At 42.8% G+C, this 22539-nt stretch overlaps 1 protein-coding gene across 2 annotated transcripts in view; it reads right to left on the bottom strand.

Annotated features, from left to right (window-relative positions):
- SNCAIP (synuclein alpha interacting protein) overlaps nucleotides 1–22539 on the bottom strand; it is a 372935-nt gene that overhangs the window by 315132 nt on the left and 35264 nt on the right. The gene's annotated exons all lie outside the window — the stretch shown is intronic.

Raw genomic sequence — 22539 nt, forward strand, 5'->3', positions numbered from 1 at the left:
GATCTAATGCAATGTTGTTCAAGAAGGATAAAACTATTGCTCTTTAGTCATAAAGGACACCACAACAATAACATGCTAATTGTAGAAGAAAGCAGATAAGCCGCAACCAATTTTAAAAGCGGTAGCACCTTTCCCAGCCAAAATGATCAAGGGGACAATCTGAATTTAATTTCCTGATCAAAGCAGCGACTAAGGCTGCTTCAGTTAGAAAAAAGTGAGGCAAGTTTCTAAATAGTATGACATTTAATACCCACTTGTATGTATGTATGTATTATGTATGTATGTATGTGGCATTTCTAAAACGTCAACAAGGGATAGGCAAGATATCTGGTTTGTGGAAAGTTAATGCATGGTGATGTAGTGCTCAGTACAGAAGTATGTCTCCAACTCTTTCCTAAATTAAAGCACCATTATAGCGGTCTCATGGATACAGAGATGTTGTTCCAGATCGTAGATGCAGAAATGGAAAAAGCCTGCTGCCTCGTTTTTTAGGTTGAGCGCGCAGGCACTTTGACCTGTTGTAAGTACTGTGGGCTTTTAACCTCGCCCACCACTTTCATTCGTTTGCGGGCTTGCCTTTCAAAAATCACTTGATGTCATTGGTAAATGCTTCATATTTGTTCCGGCTTGGGGCAGTTTGGTTACCGCCTTGGACACCGACCCTGTTACAGGGATAATTGCACGATTGCCGATATACTTCAGCTTGGGCAAACTACTTTTTTTCTTTTGTCTGCGCTTCGTGGCTGCCATGGAGCTCAGAGTGTGAACTAGATCGGCAGTATCGCTTTTACATTATATGCACTCTGATCTGCTTACTATACGTTCTTTGCAGCAGGCATATTAACCCTGTGCGCTACCTTATCATGACTCCAAGCTTCCATTTAATTTCCGGCTCTGGGGGAGGATAGATACAGCTTTTAAAATGTTTAAGTGTTTGAGCCACGTTTTTGGTCTGTGACATACAAGAATTAAAGTACATGTTTAAAAACAATGACAGTGGGGTATGTCATAAGAGGTTCTTGATTCAGTGTTGCTGGACAGAGGGGCATTTTGAAGGGGAAACCCTTTGGGAAACGGTTAAGGCGTCTTACTTGCGATGTATAATAATAGCACACAGTTAAACCACACTCTATTAAGTCCAATATTTGGTGAGTTTATTTTTAAATCTTTGAATTTTGTTTTAGTCCTTATCACGTCAAAATCTACACGTTATGCAGACAAATGTGTTTTATTGCCAGAAACGGTATTTGAAAACTTCATAGTGATATATCACAATTAACAGGGATGCTTGTAATGAGCAATCAATGCTCGGAATTTTGTTGCATTGAGAATGGTTTAAAAAGTATTTTATTAGCGGTAGTCGGCGTCTGCACCATTAATCATTGTATTTATAAAGGGCTTAGTACTCCTGACGAGGTGTCAAACCGTTTTACAAACTTGATAGGGTGGTTGAGCACGTGGGCGACAGGCCAATATGGATAAACTGCAGTGGGCATCATCCAGAAAGGAGACCAGTACTAGCTATGATCTTCGCATGTTTTCGGTGTGTTTGGACAGGCTGCTGTACCCTCGTGTGCGGTAACTTCCTTGTCCCGAGCCAGCTGCCTTGTCGTTGGGAAGGTTGTGCGCCATGCAGAGCGCCAGGTCGCTACCTTGATTTCCAAGTTATTCAGGCCCCCATCCTCGACAGCCGTTGTCACTGTGGACTATGACGACTATGGGATGGATACATTATTTTCCACTTTTTTGGGGCAACGGGCCTTAGCAGGAGGGCAGGGACACATGTCTAAACCGGAGTGCCTGCTTGCAACGCTAAGGTTGGCGGTCATCTGGGGGGAAATTCCGAGTTTTCGTGAATTATCACGGATCAGAATCCCGACCCGTCTGTATCTCTCGTACGTTTTTTGCACACAGATTGGAATTTAGCTCTTCACTGGCCTCCTTTTTGGGTTTATCCCAGTGCTCTAAAAAACACAAGATACACGGTAGCTCGTACAAGATTTTTCTGCATGACCATAATATTGGACAATTAATTGGGTTAGCTATGGTTTGAGGAATACTCCAGGTTATTGGAAAGGTGACTGACTTTCCGGTGTGTGATAAAACGACCCGGGGCCACACATTTAACCCTTTTCAACTGACCACGCGGTCTCGCTGGAGATTAGTATTGTGTGCATTAGCCCAATTGTGTCCCTAAAAACCATCGAGGTTTAGTTTAGCCCTACAGGGGTAGTTGTATCGGGGCTAATGTAGCATGAAACGTATGTTGAGGCTATTTTATGTGATGAGAAGCGACACTGCGATCAATTGTGCTATTGCAATTCTGCCTAAAATGGCGTTTATGTATTTTTCACCGCTTATCATTTCAGATTATTCTCAGCAAACTGTCCAGGGGTGAGTTTCAATGTTTTTACTTTCACACTACTATTTTGCCAAACACAAAGTGGAGAATCCAATGTCCCTTTTTTCTGTTTAGTTACGGGGCTTATCCCTTACAGCTGGGGCTAGGGTATTCTCAACAAGCTAACCAGAAGCATGGTCAACAAAGCTGCGGCAGTTACGAACAGTCTGCAGACAAGCAGTCGGGCTGCGGACAACAGAGTAGTTATGGATCATCTTATGGCCAAGCACAAAGGCAACAGACACAACAAAGCTGCAAGTATGGAATACGTAAAGTAGGCTTACAGGACATTACTCTTCATTTCAGTTATGAATAAGTTCATTTTAAAATGTCCTTGTTTACCAGTCGATGGGCTGAAATGTACCCTCTGCTGCTTTTAATGTCGAGCGTGCAAGCACTTTGACCTGTATAGTGGGCTTTTAACCACGCCCACCTCAGGCCCATCACTTTCATTCATTCGTGGGCTTGCCATTGAAAAATCCCTTGATGTCATTGGTAAATGCTTTATGTTTGTCCCGCCTTGGGGTGTTTTAGTTACCGCCTTGGACACCGACCTAGTTACAGGGATAATTGCACGATTGCCGATATACTTCAGCATGGGCGAACTACTTTTTTCTTTTTTCTGTGCTTTGTGGTTGCCATGGTAATCACAGCGCTCAGAGCGGGTCTTGATCAGCGGTATCGTTTTCATATTACATGCACTCTGATCTGCTTAGCACACATTCTTTGCAGCAGGCATATTAACTCTGTGCTACCTTATGATGACTTCAAGCTTCCACTAGACAAAAGTACATTCTCTCTCCAGAAAGAACATAAATTGACAGAGTTATTTTGACATTTTTACATTATATGCACTTTGTGATTTGCCTCGCACATGTTCTTTGCAGCAGGCACATTAACCCACTGCGCTACCTTATGAGTCCAAGCTTCCACTAGACAAAAGTATGTTCTCCCTCCAGAAAGAACATTGACCCTCTGCACTACCTTATAATGAGTCCAAACTTTCACAAGACATAAGTATGTTCTCTCTCAGAAAAAGAATATTAATTGCCAGTTATTTTTTACATTATATGCACTCTCATCTGCTAAGTACATGTTCTTTGCAGCACACATTCATTCTGGGACTTATAGTTTTATTTTTATAACGTGATACAAGCTGGAAAAAAACTGGAGTAGTATTTGTAAAGTTGTCCGGCTCCCTAGTTCGATGAGTGATTCGCGCATTTAGTTTATGTTTCAGCTTTCCATTCTGGGGCTTGCAGTTTTATTTTTGTAACGTGAAACAAGCTACAAATACAAAGCAGAAACCCGACTAGATGAACTACACACGTTTGAGTCTGTGAAACTTGAGCTGTGTGTGCGTGTATTTATAAAACGAACCTGGAGGACAGCTTACAGTTGATTATGCAGTACAATGGTCTATATTTTAGAACTAATATTTCAGTTCAGGCCTGACGGAGGATCATTAATATCATGTGAGGTGCCCCCCCTCAAGCGTGTGAAAAATCATGGGCATTTTGTTTGACTTCCCAGACTGCAGTACAGGGACAGTGATCCAGTAAGCATGCATTCTTGGAGTAAATTATTTATTCATTGCCCCCACCCACCCCCACAGGCAATGTTGATTGTACCAGTTGCCAATTAAATGTGTTTTGCACCGGGGAGTAGTTTGTGTTTCAAGGGCCTTGTTTAAAACTATTCCAGGCCTACTAGCCCTTGGTTAAATGCAGGGCCACTGGAATTATATGGCAGAAAAAACTAAAATGTGAGGCAGGGTTGACCAATTAATGTGGCAAAAAAGTCCAGTTATGCATTTACAATGCCAATAGCTCCAACTCAAGTAAATGCAAGACCAATTGCATTTCAAATGCTTGTTCTTTTTTACACGTCTTGGTCAGCAGATTGATGGTGACCTGGCTACGGGTGTGCAAAGAACTACCAGAGATAGTGACCTTGTCTGTAGGATAATCAAGAGGTGCTAGTCGTGATGGCTTTGTAAATGATGCAGCCGGTTTGGAAGGTGGTGTAGGAAGGTGAGTTCCATCAGAATGGGGGTGATTTGAATATATTACTTCAGGCCCTGGATGAGATACACTGCAGCATGTAGGATACCCTTATTGGGTGACAGTGTGGAGTCTTGGAGGCCATGGAGTAGGGTGTTATCACCACTCAGAATGGAGAGCAGTTTAAAGAGCAGTTCTGAAGTAGCTTTCAGGAAGAAACACTGGAATCTTTAGAAGAGAGCACCGGTACTAGATTTTCTTTGTTTTTTGGCTATGTAATCCAGGAGGGTAAGGTTGATGTCCAGTGTGAATTCAATCAACTTAGCATTCAGTTAAAGATGGAGTTTGAATCTGTTATGACTCATATCATTATACTGTTTTATTTGTTGGTTTTAACAAGATGTACCACTGTGCTTTATAAAATAAAAAGGATTTTAAGGCAAGAAAGATACACCGCAATTATTCTTGGATCTCAGCATGTGTTAAAACATGGAGCTCATGGTGGCCCGTTTATCCTCAGGGGCATAGAGAAGCATAATATTTTCTCATTAAAAGTATGGCACGTGCACAGAATGATGTGTCAAGTTCTGTAACCTAGCTTTTGAGTAAGCTGGATGATCTTGGAGGCGTTGGTGTTTTTCTGGTTAAAATTACACCAGTTACTCCACAATAGGAGTGTACATCACTTAGAGGAGCAATTTATCGTTCAACACATCAGCCATAAAATAGATATGCTAACGTGACCTATTCTAATTTAATAGTCCCTTCTTGAAATAACTGCTACTTTGAAAATACAGAGGTGCGAACATGAAGCAGCATAAAGAGTAAAATAAACATATTTACATGACAATGAATCATTCATTCCACACAGATTGAATTATAGTTTATTATGTCAGGTTTCCATTTACCAATGTAGCATTTTTGAATTCATTAATTAGGACTATTAATGGCATCTGAGCAAAATTCTCATTTCTTTAATGACTAAATAAGGCAATTAGATGCTGAAAAGAGACCAGATAACTGTTACAAAATACTAGGGGCTACCTTGGAATCAGTGTGCTTAATTTTAAGTAACTGGCAATAAGCTAGCCATGAGCTACTAAATTATTTTTTGTTGAATTGTGCATACTTTGCAGTAGATGGTGAAATGTGTTGTTGGTGGCTGTGGCAAATAACTATGTGGAACACATTCCCGGTCGGCGCAATTTTTTAAACATCAGGTGATTGATACGCCTCCTCCACAAGGACTCTCAGAAAGGCTATGGAAGTGTGGCCATCTCGCTTGACATTAAAAAAGCGTCTGACACACTCAATTGGGACTTCCTCCTTGAGACTCTCCACCGGATGGGCTGTAGGCCTGGTTTCTTGACTTAGATAAATATCCTGTACTCTAACCTGACAGCCGGTGTCAAGACAGGGCATATTATATCTGACAGTTTTACTATACACCGGGGCACTAGGCAGGGATGTCCACTTTCCCCACTATTGTTTGCGATAGAGATGGAACCATTGGCTGCCCAATAATGGCAGATTGCATGTCGCTGCGGGTGTGCTGGAGGCACATATGTGCCACATTTTATCCCTATACGCCAACAATGCCTTAATATACATACGTGATCACAAAATATCCATTCCGGAGGTTATGTCCTTGCTGGACTCCTCTGGTACAATATCAGGGCTGAGGGTAAACTGGTCACAATCTTGCACTTTCCCCATATCTCCTGTCCCACTGGACGAGCAACATACCCTTCCAAATTACTGACTGAAGTGGTGCCACACCATGTTGAAATACCTAGGGCTACAGATATATCACTCCATAAAAGACCTAAAAGAGGGTAATCTTGACCGTGCCATCAGATCCATAAGAGGCTCACTCCCCTTCTGGTGCTCACTCCCACTCTCACCGGTGGGCAGGGTGGCCATAGCCACAATGCTAGTCCTTCCCAGACTGCTACACTAGTTTGCAGCGCTACTAGTTGTTCTCCCACAATCTTTTTTCCGAACATTACATAGCTTATTAACTGATCTACTCTGGGGGAAAGACAGGCGTTGTTTGGCCTTGGCCAGGACGCAGTGCCCACAGGATAAGGGGGGGGTCTTGGCATGCCTAACCTTGAACTATATTACGCTGCGGCTCAACTACAATGGCCGCTACAGTGGTTGACTGAGTCCTAAAACTTAGAAAAAACAAATGTATCCAACCTCATTGGTCTGACCTCAGTGTACTCTTGGCTGACGGACAAGACATGCCCCCCCCCACACATGGAACTATTTTGATGGCCACAGCCAGAGCTTGCTGGCATAGATTTATCACAGCAAACTTCCTAGCATACAATATTCACCATTGATACCAGTGACACAATTGCCAGCCGCTCGTGCCGTGCTCCTGCAACATGACATGACCCTGTGGAAAACGGCAAAGCTTATAACGGTGGGAGACTATTTCAGAGGGTACATTGCGGACGTTTGATGAACTTAGGGTTGCCAGTGGCTTACATGCTGGCCTATTCCTATCATACTGCGCAATAAGACAACTTGTACAACACATGGCACAATGGAGACACGGAACCACCACCGTCACAATTACTTACACTGATACTATCAGCTTTGGGGACTAGGAAAGCGATTTCCATATTATATATTGCCTTGAACATTACAAATTGTCTGGGGATGGAGAGCGCTCATGCTTGTTGGGACGCAGTGCTTCCCAGTCCTCTGTCCCAGCGCTCATGGTCGACAGCCCTATCTGGTGTCAAAGGGATATCGCGTAACCCCAGGTTCCGATTTACACAGTTCAATTACTTGCACCAAGCATATCTCTACCCCCACCACATCAAACGTATGTTCCCAACAGCTGACCCTAAATGACCATGTTGTAGATTGCCCGAGGCGAGTTTCTACCACATGGTTTGGGAATGTCCCTCTTTTCAGAATGCCTGGCAACAGGTAGTTGAGTCTACAGCCGACCTGATAGACTATAACCCGTCACCTACCCCTGAATCCTGCCGGTTGGGACTGCGCCACAGGGCTAGAGGTGACAAACACCTTCATAGATTTATAGACCTTGCATTTACATTTAGGTGCCTCCTCGCCACACACTGGAAAGCGCCTTCCATCCCAGACAACACCAAATGGTTGCAATCATTGCTGCAGTAGACTCGAGTGGAGGCAGAAGTGCTACGTACACTGAGAAATAAGGGCTTAGCACGAGGTGGCTGTGAAATGTGGGATGTGTTCATAATAAAAATAGAGGCAAAAAATGACATACGACCCCCATGAACATGACATAACACTACAGCCCTGTATCGAAGGCAGTAGGTTCCCTGTTGCTCTTATGTAATTATGCATACCGAGTTACCTTTCATCTCTGTAAGGTCAATTATCGTCGACTACTGCACCTCCTAAACTACCATCACTACCCTCGCGGTGCACTTCCCATTATTGGCCCACTCCACCTCACAGTCCCTCGGCCACAACTGACAACCATGTGACCCCACTTCGACTTGAAGGCGCCCTCCAACAGGGGATGCCCCCTTTGCATACATTACACCTGGCGCAGGCATAATGTAGCGCAAAGGGTTACAAAGTGACGCAATGCATGCATTGTGTCTCTTTGTAAATATGGAGCAGCGTTTTTGGCCTTCTAACGCCACATTAGTGTAAAAAAAGGACACTAATGTGGCGTTAGAATGGCACTAGGGGGCTCTTAAATATGCCCCTATGGCAGTGCTTAATTTGTGCTTGATGTTTCTGGGGGGAGCACCAGCACTTATTTTTGAGGGCCGGTGCTTATTTTTCTGCCTCAAGCACTTACTGCGAGAAATAGACACGTATGGGAAAGACGGAGGAAGAGAAAAACTAAAAAGCGTCACAATGGGAAAAAGCAGAAATTCGCAAGAGTGAGCTGAAGGGGCAGGGAGTGCCTGTAAATGCATTGAAGAGGCCCGAGATGGCTTCAGGATTACGCTGCCTCTGTATTCTGTGTTCACACATTTAATTGCAGCACCCGTGTGTTTAAGAGGAGGGCTCTGGGCACCGGCACCTTTTTATTTACAAATTAAGCACTGCTCTATGTGGCATATTTGAAAAAAGTGGCGCTGCACACAGTTCTGCGCCACTTTTCTTGCACCCTTTAGCCGCCACCACTACGGGGCAACATGATGGTAGTCAGAGGACTAGTGTCAGAATTTTTTACGCTAGTCCGGCGCTTTGCAGGATTAGCATAAAAAATGTTGATGCTAATCATGCATAGCACACAGAGGCCCATGGTAACCAACAGAAGTCTCCTTTTAACGCCTGCTTTGAGCAGGCGTTAAAAGTGCCGGAAAAAAATGATGCGAAGAAATCTGTCTGATTTCTTTGCGCCATTTTTTGGCCCCCCAAAACAGGGGAATGCCACCTTTGCATGCATTATGCCTGGTGCAGGCATAATATAGCACAAAGGGATACAAAGTTGCGCAATGCATGCATTGCGCCACTTTGTAAATACGGCAAGGCGTTTTTGCCCTACTACCACCACATTAGCGTGAAACAAATGGCGCTAATGTGGCATTAGAATGGCGCTAGAGGCTCTTATATATGCCCCTATATTTTAACTTGCTAGCGGAGTGGAATAGTAAAGTCAGCCTTTACAAGTGCTTTAAAACACATGAATGTATGTGAAAGGGGAGCGATGGAGAGATGAGGGGCACATTTGCCGGGTGGTAGTGAGTGAAACCGAGAACGAGGTCATGGGATGGGGGGTGCCACAATGAACTGTCGCACAGGGCGCCACCGGTCCTAAAGCCGGCCCCGTTTGAAGTCTTCACAAAAAGAACGTATTAGCACAGAATGGCTATAAACTGTACAACAGAAATTATTACTATGGATTCAACAATTTCCTTGACTAACAGCAACCATTTAAATGGTAGTTTTAGATATTAAGTTTCAGACCTTTTCCGCAAATACTTTGGAAAACATCCCGGTTATCTCGAGATGAAACACTTGACATTAATGTCATTAAATCACAAATAAAGTCTATGGCGATCTTGTAAAAATTAATGCAGCCCGGAGGTCGTTTACCCACCTCTTAAATCACCCGACTTTGGGTTAACTATTCCGAGATTACCACCTCACAAAGGAGTAATGCAACTGTTGACCTAATGTGACCGAATTGTTCCCAACTAGGCTAGACAAAGTTTATTATTGTTGTGGACTTCGGTTGTGTGGATTATCAGGGATGGAATCTTGGAACCTGAGCTCAAGATTTTATCCAATAGAAGCAAAGACAGAGCGGACAGAGACGGGACTAGCTGCTGTGACCTGTCTTCATCGTGTTGAAGAAACCTTTTAGTTTCGTCTGTACGACAATTCTATACCTACAAAGGGTATAAAGCAGGTGTCATTCATGTACAAATGTCGACAAACCTATACGTACACAGCTGCTAGGAACAGCAGTAATCTAAACTAGCATAAGGACGTTGTAGCAGACGAATCTATGAAATACTACTGCACCGGGAAGGCCCAGTACAAGCCAGCCATGCAAAGCTTAACTGCAGGAGTCTGTTGCTCAGCGACAGCGCAAGAAACAAATATTTGAACCTGCGGGAGAATATCACGTTAGCTCTTCGGTCATGCTGCGAGAGCAAAACCATATTTCCTTTCCCCCTCCTGAGGAGCTGGATGATGGAGAACATTCGCGGCCTTGGGCAGTATGCAGTGTAGCAGATAACTTGGGCCATCGAGATTCTATTTCAAAAGACAATAAAACAAAACGTTTAAAAAAGCATGGAACCTAGTTATCGGGCTGGGAAAGCAAAGTTGGAAAGCAATGAAAATATTTCCACTCTGTTTTGATTCTGCTTTGATGCAGAGTGTGTTTTCATCAGCTGAACAAGTAAGCGATGACTGGACGAGAGAGAGGGGACTGGGGGTGTTTTTACCTCGGACAATGCTTTTCTGAATTAGCAGATTTTCTGCTTTCTCGTGCAGGAAGGTGACAATTTGGCGCTGTGAGTGTTATCTGTTCTGCAATCATTTATACTGGCGCGAGATTTACTCCGACACCTGCACGTTTTTTCCAAAACTACACATGAAGAAACTAAGTTGATTTTTGTCATTTATAATGAATCTTACCATGATTTCAATGCATGACTATTTTACCGTGTGGCAGTAACCCGACTGGGTATGGTCAGGCGCGGATTTACAGCAGACGCCAGGCATCTTGGGCAGTTTTGAGCTATTATAAAACCCAATTTCCAAAGCTAAACTGACATCCTTGATAATTTACAAAACAAACGGGTACTCACAAAACAATGACTTTAAGTTCGGGAAAAGTGGGAAAGACAACAATGAATGACTGCACTTCCCGCTTACCCTATATACATTTATCAATGGATTTGAATCCCTTATGGAGACCCCCCATCCCATCACCTCCAAAAAAAAAAAAAAAAAAAAAAACCCTTTACATGTTCATTTCATTTAACGTGATTTATTTTATGACATTTTTTCTTATAGTGACTTACCTATGTTTTCATAATATCAAACCTATTTTTTCATACATACCATACTTAAACATATGCATGCATTCACAAACACTATTACAATAAAGAAACATGATTTTACGATACACAACAATCTGAAACTAGATCAATCCACTTATCAAGCACCATCTACCACTCCTAAACACTTTCTCATGCACTACATATTCACTTATCCTTTAAAAACCCTGATCAACAAATCTTATACACTAACACAATGGAGACCGTTTTTCTTTAGTCTTCCACTGATGTGTCATGCACTGATTTTGTTCGACAGTTTGGTCGATGCACGTTTCGGTAGAACGCAGATACCTTCGACCACCTTCTTCAGGACCTAACACTCTTTGAAATTCTTAGTCCATTCAGATCGGCAAGCGGGGGTATCTAGATTTGGAGTCTATTCTCTTGTAAATTATAGCCACATTACTTGAGATTTCCTGTATATCATAAGTACTCCAATGTAATAACCTACTAGGGGTGGAGAAAGCATCCTACCCTCTCACGGCCCCATTTGCTACATCGTAAGATGTCTGAATCTATTGGAATAGAGGTACAAGTCAAAATTTCAACCTTCGAGATACGAGTCACACTTAGCCTGGGGAATGCCTCCTCTGCTCAACCGGACGCTGAACAGTCGAGTAGAGAAGGCATGCCCCATCATAAACAGTTAAATAATTCCCCACTTCATATGTGAACCCCGGAACACCTTTTTGTATAGTTTTCTTCCATTGGAACAGCATCACAGAATATCTTCCTCCATGAGTTAAAAAACAAATCTGCAGAATGGAAGCCAGACAGAAGCTCCATTTTCTCCTGAAAGCTCAAAGCAACTCTGCAAATTATTCTCACTGAACTACACTACAGTATTCAAATGCAGACAAACCTCCTTCCACCAGAGAACATCAAAGTTATAAAAATACAGCTTGTAGGCTTACATTTAACAGAGAAGAAAGGCGCTTGTCCCTTTAAGAATCTGGAAGGCATTCCTTCCCAGAATGCACTATACCAACAGTTGCCTCAAAAGACCAAGCTTTTTGTTTTTTGTTTTGTATACATACATACATTCACAATATATGCAGTCTGGCAGGAAGGCAGGTGGTTTAGGACTCAATTGAAGATATGAAAATTCCTATAATGCAGAAAAAACAAGTTACTTACCTGTACACTGTTGTTCTCCAGTATTGATATCTTTCATAGATTCACATGCTTGAATCTTCCCTGTCATTATGGAGTCTCGATATAGTAATTACAAGTTGTGCATAGAGAAGCATTGAAAGCAATAGTAAAAATCAAGTGACATTGTTAACGAATTTGCTTTGTTTTGTAAAACCAAAGCTCAGCCAATCAGGGCAAAGCTCCTTGAGCACGAGCACTCTTTCCCTGCACGGCCATCATACCTCAGATTTCCAGCAGAAGTGTTATCTCAATTAATGCTCTCTCTCAAATTTTGATAACACTGTGTTCAGCTGCCTTGTGATCACAGTTTTTTTTTTTTGTTTTTTACTGTGAGCAAAAACTCTGAAGAGGCCTTTTATAAACTCTTATCAGTCTGACAGACTAAAGGGAATCAATATTGCTCCCTCTACAAAACCTTGATATTGCTGCCAAACAGACTTTAAGGAAATTATACGCCAACCCTGATAGTGAAAGAGTTAGTAATAAGGTAAAATTTGCTCTGGAGAAGATTGAAAAGGCTGCAGGTCATTAGTTGAATAACAACGACAAAATCTAGTTTGTTTTGCTCTCTAACATTTTTTTGTAGCGAGTGCTCTAGAATGTTCAAGAATCAACGTACTTTCTTTAGGAATATTCAGAGGCAAATTCATTGGTGTGAGGAGCCAAGCTGATCAATTCAGTAATTTTATCACTAGATGAACCACTCGTACCCAGTTCATTGTTAAGAGTGATGATGCTGGTCTGAATTGAATGTGTGAGCAGTCAGACAGGAGAAGTAGCTCTGTGAACCAATAAAGTCTCGGTCACGTCAGAACCATTAGTATGAGATGGCACAGTTCCCGTTTCATTCTGCGCAGAACTCTGGAAATCAAAGGAAGTAGAGGAAAAGCATGGGCAACAATTCTTGTCCACCTACCTCCTACACCACCCCCACCTCCAAGAACCTTTCTGTGGAAAGCGGCTCGCAAACAATCAACACTTAGATTAGCTTTGTTCTCACTTATGGCATTCCTTTGATGTCCTGCTTAGAGAGGATGCCCATTTGTTTTCCACTCCTGGAGCATGTAAAAACATTTTGTGGTGAGGGACCCATTTCCAAATTTGCTATGCTTGTGTTAACAATAGTTTCGATTTTTTTCCACCTAGTTTGTTTAGGTCAAACATGGTAGTGATATGGTCTGTACATGCCACTAATACTTGATTCTTTATTCTGGGAAGAAAGGACTGAAGCCCTAGAAATACATCTTTCAACTCTAACAGGTCAATGGGCATTATGGATTCCTGAAGAATCAAAAATGCTGTGAACTTCCAAGTCTTGTAAATGTGCTCCCCACTCTTCTAGGGAGCCATCTATTGTTATTATAAAACAAGGACAAGACCAAATGAATGACAGGCCCGGGGAAATATCTTCTCTCTTCTATGCCATTAGTAGTTCATGGTTGAGGAAATTCCAAGTATGTCCTTGATAATCCCTGTGCCTGAACCCATTGGGTATCTAATTGTTTCTATAGCAGTCTGATGTGCAACTGGCAGTTTGGAATTAGTGGCATACACAAAGGCCTGATTTTCAGCATTGATTTGAATATTTGTACAGAAAGGGACTTTTTTTTCATGGGATGGTGTTAGAAATGGGGTCTCTAGTTGACAGTCAGTTTACAGTCCCAAGTAACAGCTCTCACACGAGTCTGCGAAAGGAAGTCACACACCTATGATAACCCCTGCTTACCCCCTTGGTAGCCTGGCACAAGCAGTCAGGCTTATCTCAGCGGCAGTGTGTAAAGTATTTGTGTACACACATACACACTTACACCCCCCCCCCCAATCCAACATACACATCCAAAGATATAACTTTTAAAAAGTTGCAAAGAGTCTTAATTCAGGGGAATCCATGGTTGTCTCTTTTTAACACTCAGTACCTGGGGTATGTCAAAAACAAAGACGATGCAGACTGCAGAGGAGGTGAGGCGCCTGAAAAACAGTGATGCATTGTTCCTTACCGCGCAGGAGAGGTGTTGAGTCAGTTCCTTACTGACAAGGGAGGTGATGCGTTGATTCTCTCCTCGCAGGAGGTAATTGTCGGTTCCTTACTGGCAGGGAGGTGATGCGTCAGCTCCTTACTGGCAGGGGAGGTGATGCGTCAGCTCCTTATTGGCAGGGGAGGTGATGCGTCAGCTCCTTATTGGCAGGGGAGGTGATGCGTCAGCTCCTTATTGGCAGGGGAGGTGATGTGTCGATCCTCTCCTTGGAGGAGAAGGATGCATTGGTTTCCAGTCATACAGCCCCGGTTCCTTGCTGCGGTGTGGGGCCGATGCGCAAATGACACCCAGGGACGCTGCATGAGAAAATACAGGAGCACTGCGATGATGGAGCCACAATAGAACAGGCGCTGTGTCGGTCCTACAGGTGGTTTGTCAATCCTTTCCACCCCCAGGCAGGTGCCACATCAGCTCTCCAACCACAAGGCAACCGGTAAGTCGATTCTTCTGCCGCAAGTCCAGCGATGTGGCGATTTTCAGTCGTGGCGATCCGATGCATGGTTTTTGTTCCTCAAGACACTAATTTCCACTTCCAAGGGCCGAGGCACTGGATTTGGCACAACTTGGCAAGTCAAGAGTCTCAGCAGAAGAGTTCAAGCACTTGAATCTTTGATGTCCCAGAGGCGTATTAACAGGAGGCAAGCTCAGTTCAAGCCCTTGGAGAACCCTGGAAAGCAGGATGTACAGCGAAGAACAGTCCTTTCTCAGGACAGAAGCAGCAAGTAGTTGGCCAGCACAACAAGGCAACAGGCAGCATGGCAGTTGCTCCTACAGCATCTAGCTCTTCTTCCTGGTAGAATGTCCTCAGTCCAGAAGGATTCTGAAGTTGTGCTCTCAGAGGCCCAATCCATATACTCACTTCTGCCTTTGAAATAGGCAAACTTCAAATAAAGTCTTTGTAGAGCACAAGAACCTGCCTTTCCTGCCCTGGCCCCAGACACACTCCACGGGATCGGAAATTGCCTTGTGTAAGAACAGGCACAGCCCTATTCAGGTGCAAGTGTCAGCTCCTCCTACTACTCTATCATAGGAGGACATGCAGAGCATACCTCCGCTGCCTTTGTGTTACTGTCTAGAGTGAATTCACAAACAGCCCAACTGTCATCCTGACCCAGACATGCATTCCACAGCCAGGCTGAGTCACAGAATGGTTAGGCAAGAAAATGCCTCCTTTCTAAAAGTGGCATTTCGAAACTTACAATTTAAAAAACAACTTCACCAAAAGATGTATTTTTTAAATTGTGAGTTCAGAGACCCCAAATGCCATATCTCGATCTACTCTCAATGGGAAATTACCCATTGCAATAGTGAACACCGAATTTAGCAGCATCTCACTATCAGGACATGTAAACACACCAGTACATATCCTACCTTTTAAATACACTGCACCCAGCCCAAGGGGCTGCCTTGGGCCTAACTTAGGATTGACGTACATGCAGTAAAAGGGAAGGCTTGGGCCTGGCAAGTGGGTGCACTTGCCAGGTCGAATTGGCAGTTAAAACTGCACACACCGACAATGCTGTGGTTGGTCCAAGACATGTTTACAGGACTACTTATGTGGTAGGCACAATCAGTGCTGCAGGCCCACTAGTAGCATTTGATTTACAGGCCCTTTGCACACATAGTGCACTTTACTAGGGACGTACTAGTAAATAAAATATGCCAATCGTGGGCAAACTAATTACCAATACAATTTAGGCAGAGAGCACTTGCACTTTAGCACTGGTCAGCAGTGGTAAAGTGCCCAGAGTCCTGAAGCCAGCAAAAACAAAGCCATTTCCAACATATGGCACTAGATATATTATACACTGTATCCTTTCTTTTGTGAGGCATGCTTTGCATGTCTCTGTATTTAGGTTCGCCCCTAGGAACGTGATCTGTTGCATGAGATTAGTGAGGTATTTTCTCTGTTACGCTTTATTCCTGTATCTTTGAAGAGCTGTATGCAGACCAACGCAGATTTTCTTGTAGAGCAGTAAGATGGACCCTTGATGAGCCAGTCGTCTAAGTATGGGAATACCTCATGATCACTCCTTAAAAACGTGGCTATAGGTGCCATACACTTGGTGGAAATTCTTGGAGCAGATCAAAGTCCAAATGGGAGAACTTTGAATTGATAATGGCACCTTGACACCTCAAACCTAGCATACATGAATGGGGATGTGAAAATAACCATCAAGAAGATTTAGATAAGTCATGAAGTCTCAAGAAGCAGACTCTCCGGGAGCAAAAACATCCTGATCAGTTGTTTCTTCATGAATTTGTTTAAAAGTCTTAAATCCATCACTTGCATCCATTTCCCAGATTTTTTGCTTATGAGGAAGACATCTGAATAGAATCCCTTGTTTTTATGGAAATATTTATCTTTCTCTATGGCCCCTTTGCATATGAGAAGCAAGATCTCTGGTTTTAACAAGCTACCAATATTGGTGTGCGTTCTCGCGAGGAGGGTTCCTGGGAGGCTTCTGAACAAATTCCAGGGTGTAATCATGATGGATGATATCCAGCACCCATTATAAAGGGAGATAATCTTGCATTGGTTGTAGTAAGCGTTCAAGTCTTGATGCAATGTGTTTGTAGGGGTGGAGAGATCACTGGTGTCTATAAATGGTTACTGAATTCTGGATGTCTCATGATCTAGTCCTCTCGCTGAGGGTCTTCTACGAGCTGGTTGTCTCATAGGTGATGCAGCTGGTGGTGCCTTATATTGTTGTGGTGCACAATGCTGCCAAACCCCGGTGGACTGGAGACTAAGGCTGATATACCTGCATGGCTGATACAGACTTCTAGAGGAAAACCGACCTCTTCCTCGGTTACACGAAAACTTTGAAAGTAGCAGTGCTCAATCCTAGTGAACACGTTGAGTAAGTGTCCACTTTTATAAACTGTGGGGCTTCATCTACATGCTTGCAAAAAGACTTTCTCCATCAAAAGGCATGTTGAGGATCTTGGCCTGAACTTCTAGATGGAAAGTAGTAGCTTTCAGCGAACCCTGCTGGTACAGAACTGCCGCACCAACCATAAATCAAAAGACTGTAGAAGCTACATCCATTGCAGTATCAATAATCTCCGAGGATACCCATTCCTGCAATATTTCTGTAGTTTTTCTTTTCTTTTATCCTCAGGCAAGAACTCAAGAAAGGCTCTCATAGCAGACCACATCTGTCTGTTGTATCTCCCCAAAACAACCTTTTCCCCATGTTGTCTAACCGTTTTCCTTTCTTATGCGGTGGGGCTGAACAGAGATTTGAAGGCTTTCTAGATCGTCTCTGTGGTGCCTGCATAACCACTGACTCTGGATGAGGATGTCCAAACAGGCATGAAGGGGAACTTTCAGGAGCTTTACACTACTTGTCAAGATGAAGAATGACTACTGCCACCCATGTTGGAGTATTCATCAACTTCAGACCTTCTTCCCAAATGGGATTTACTATCGGAACGGATTTAACTGACTTTCTGGCTGAGCCCTAAAAAAAATCATACTGAAAACAATCAGTTTGTTTTACTGGAATACAAAGGTCTACGTGTTTTGAGGCTCTAAAAGGCCTTGAAATTCTGATATCCTCAGGAGTAGGTGGTGGTGTGGGTGATGCTGCTAGTGGGGCAAAGTAATCATCCCATTCTTGCTCTGAGAACAATTGATTTTGAGGGCTCTCACCCTCTTTGGATTGGTCCTCCCCATCGCTTTCCACATAATCCTTGTGGATCTTGATCAGTAGTAACACTCAAAGCTCTGATAGAGGCTGATGACTTGTCGGGGTTTGTTCTGGCGGTTGTTGCATCCTGGAGGCACCAGGAATATCAGGGTGCATCAGGGTAGCCTGCTGAATTGTCAATGCAAGCACATTTGCTTCAGGGAAAATTTTATAATGGTCATCAAGCATAGGCTATAGATTTGTAACTAAAGTGATTGTTACTCTGATAGTATCCTCTTGATAATGAGGATGTTACTCACATGCTTCCTTGTAGGATAATGTTTCTGAAAAGATTCGTACTGATGAGACTTATAAACTTGTCTATCTCGAAAGCAGAAATCCCCTTCATAGTAAAAGGATGCGTCCTTAGTTTGACCATCATCTTCAACATCCTCCTGGCACTTCACTTGCAGTTATGTGGGATAGTACACTCAACTGAAGGGTCAATCATCTTCCTCCAGTAGATGTGTAGGTAAAATTGATGACACCTTACTTAGGGAAGTCTGATGTAGCTAAACAGTCACAGGAATACCCTTCTGTGGGATCTAAATTGAAGTTTCCTGTGCCATATACGAAGTAAGCTTCATGTGTTTGGTAGCTCCACAGCGTCAATGGTAAAGTGCTTGTTGACAAGAATGCAGTTGATAGATCCATCGACGAAGTCGATGTGGTCGCTGTCTACGACAATGAAGATAAGGCTGGAGTCATAGTTCTTCTCTTGGGCATATCAAAAGCTGTAGTTGTGGCTGCCGTCACGATAGTCAAACATCAATGGTGTGCTTTTCAACAGCAGGCCCGTAGTTGACAATGTTTTCTGAGACAAGGACTCCTTGAAAGGAGTAGCTGGTTCAGATGTAGTCTTTTCAGGTCGTTTTTAGAGGAAGGAAATACTGGTTTTTCAGCATCTGCTCATTGTTATAATGTTTACGCATGCCATGTGACGTATTCCCTTCATGCTTGCATTTTCTGGTGAGCGAAGATGGACTCTGGCCTTCCTCACCAGATGCAGGATTTCCTGAAACTTTTTTCTTTTGAAGCCGCATAAGTAATCTTGTCTCTATATTTTAAGGTTTTTGACAAAAATGCCGAGCAATTTTTACATTCCTTTGGCTAATGAGTAGGGTATAAAATGTACAGACATTCTTTATACGAATCTTCTGAAAATAATCTTGGTTTTCCACCAGATTAATTTAGCCTGTTTTTTTTACATCCCTCCATCGTGATGGTCAGTCAGAAAATACAGCCCAGTAGTTACCTAACTACTACCTGAAGAACAAATATGAATCACTGACGACAAAAGGTCAAATGTTCACTGGATGAACTGAAAAACTGAGCAGATCTCAAGGAGACTCCCTCACACACGACATAAGGTTAGAAATCGAAGATATGGTGGCCCTGCAGGTGAAGACTGCTCAGGGACCTGTGCTCCAATTAGCTGAGTTTCGGTTCTTATCAAACAATGAGAATGGGTAACAACGACACTTGATTTATACTTGTAATTTCAATGGTTCTCTATGCACTACTTGTAATTATTGTGGGACTCCCACCATGACGGGGAAAATTCAAGCTTGTGAATCTATGAAAGATTCAATAATTGGAGGACCAGGTCTACAGGACGTACATCACTATATCAAAGCAACACCATTCCAGCCTTAGCATATTGCATAAATTATTCAAAAAATGAGGTAGGAAAATCTGGGTAGTTCCCAAGTTTTAGGTGAAAAGCAGTTCCTTTATATGAAACACTCTACAACACCTCAAACGTCTGCTTTTCTAGCAGAGTTTAAGAATAGGATTAGCACTGTGCCATCCACGCCAGTCTAGAAAAGGGACAAAGTCCTTTGCAATTTATGTAGCAAAGTCTATAACCATAAGATTAGCTAGTGGCATCCAGGCCAAGCTGAAAAACGACAAAAGACTTTTACCATTCAGGCACAGAAGTACAGCTTTGGGTTGGTAAAATACCATCCAAGCCGCCAACTTGAAATGAATAAAAGCAGTCCCTGACACGTTGCGCTCTAATTAGAGCTCGCCAGAGAGACATACCTTTGCTCAGACACATGGAGCACCCAGTATAAGTCCAAGCAGTACCCTTTCAGACTTAGGGCCTAATTATGAGTTTGGCAGCGGGACCGTCTGAACACCAATGTAGGAGTGGGGATGTGGTTGCCAAGCCGGAGGCCTCCCCGCTGCCCTATTACAATGTTTCCACCGGGCTGACCGGTGGAAACAGTGCAACGGCATTGGCCTCTGCTCTCAGAGAGATCTGAGGGCAATGCTGCCGCATACAGCATACACGGAATGCGCACATTGTCTGCCATCACAGACAGTGTGCATTCCGAGTGTGCTGGCAAGGGGCCCCTGCACTGCCCACGACATGGTCATGGGCAGTGCAGGGCCCTCCTGTGTCCCCAACTCTGCCTTTCTGCCAGCCTTTTCATGGCGGGGACCCCACTATGAAAAGGGTGGCAGAAAGAAAATTTGTGATCAGCACCGCCGCTGCAGACCACAACTTTCACCACTGCCAACCTATCGGGGCTCTGATCCTGGCGATGGAGTCGGTGTTGTGGCGGTCCGACTCCCAGCATCGTAATCTGGTGGTTCTGACTGCCGGGGATGCAGCGGTCGGACTGCCACAGCAGGTACGGCAGCCCTATAGACCATGGTGTTGCATAAATAATGCAAAAAGTAAGTCGAAAACTCTGGGTAGTTTCAAAGTTTGAGGTGGAGAGTAGTTCCTTTATATGGAAAACACTACAACACCACTGACGCTCTAAAACGTCTCACTTGAAATGTCTGTTCTAGCAGAGTTGTAAGCATAGTGCCATCAAGGCTGAGCTAGAAAAGTGACAAAGCTCTTCGACATTTTTACAGCAGTCTCTTTAAGCACAGGATTAGCTAATGCCACCCATGCAGAGCTAAAAAAACGTTAGACAAACAAACATGCACAGCAGGGGGTTCGGTTCGTTTTACGTAAGGTATTAAAATGATACTTTACATTAAAAAAAAAAAAAAAACTCTGCAAATACACTGACAAAAGGTTAAAGTAATTTTATAGTTAGGTGAATATGTTAGTGACAACATTAACATTTTGAAGTAAAATAAAACACAGAACTTTACCAATTATGGCTAGCAGAACTAACTATAACGCGTGTCTCCGCCATGCACTGCTTATGACCTCACATATTACATCACTCATGACATGTTCTATGACATCATTTATGATTATTTACATCACTGATAAAATCTCTCTTTAAAAAAAAATTAAAAAAATACGTTTTATGTTTGTATGATTTTATATTTGATATATAATCAACCTAATCAAGGGCACTTTAACATTATCAGCCCATAAATGTTCTTGTTGGTGTATGTATCCCACTGGTATCCTGAATTGCTCTAGATAATGAACTTACGATGAATATTAACAGAAACTCTACCTCCTGATTTCATTCTATGTTTAAGTGTGTGACTACAGGGAAAGTCCCCACTCCCTAAAAGCTGATGACACCGATATTAAAATCCAAATATTTTTAGTTAGGCCACCTCTGAGTGCACATTTCAGTTTATCCACATGTTATACCTAGCTGCCTAGGTGGATGACTATGTGCTAACATGTATGTATGTGCAACAGTGTGTAGTGCACGTTATAAGACACTGTACTGGGTGTGGGCAAGCCGCAGGTGTTATTTTGAACCCAAAATGAATTATTGTGTTAATCTACGTCACAAGTTTTTTTTTTTTGCCACAGACAGATATGAGAGCCTTATGCCCCTTCTTGTAAGTGCATGCTTTCCACAAGTAATAAGCATCTAGGCATAGAGTTTGTAAAACCAGAAGAAAGTCAAAGACGCATGAGCTGGGTAGAATGGCTGAAGCATGTAGGAGACTAAGATTACTAGCTTGTTGTAGGAACTACTGTGGCGTGGTTAGCCTCTGAATAAAAGGAAATATGCTTAGGGTGCATGCAGTCATTCTTAGAAAAAACTGGATTCCCACACTTTTCCAGAAGAAACACTTTTATACAAGCTCCCAAATAGTGAATGAACCCATTGGGGGTGGCATTTCCCTTCAGGAGGGGAAGTCACCTATGATGAAGTGTGAAACTACCAACTGTAGGTGAGTTCTCTTCCCAAATCATTTTAGCATATTTGTGAAGTAGTAGGCGAGTCTGCAGCAAGGGATTTCTCCGGTTAGAGCCAACGCACCCTTTTGTGTTTATATATTTCCAACATAAGTGCGTCACATGGTATAACTTCAGTGAATAAAGTGATGCTAACTAGTGATGCTGATTAGTTTTAGGAAGGAATTGATTATGTTTTTGCTCACCATTACTGATCGTGAAATAAACCTTTCTTTGCGTTGGTACTAAGCACTCAAAGCATTCATATTTTGAAAATACATTGTTTCACTTTTATTCAGAGCCTGGAAACAATGTATCCATATGAAAGGAAACTTCCAGCAGGTAGAAATACATGGTAATATCAATATGTATATTTAACATACACACACACATACCGCCTAAGTTAAATCATCTGTTTTTAACAGCGCAGCCTGGAATAATATATGATGTAACATAGCACAGGACATGGAATACGACATCTAGTGAACATAAATTGATGTGCTGTCTAATATTTCTTAAAGCCCTACACTGAGCAAAGATTTTGAGACTCAACTAGCAAGTTATGCAGATGTCTTGCTAACCCAGAGTAC

Source organism: Pleurodeles waltl, chromosome 1_1, assembly GCF_031143425.1.
Source record: "Pleurodeles waltl isolate 20211129_DDA chromosome 1_1, aPleWal1.hap1.20221129, whole genome shotgun sequence".
Classification (NCBI taxonomy): domain Eukaryota; kingdom Metazoa; phylum Chordata; class Amphibia; order Caudata; family Salamandridae; genus Pleurodeles; species Pleurodeles waltl.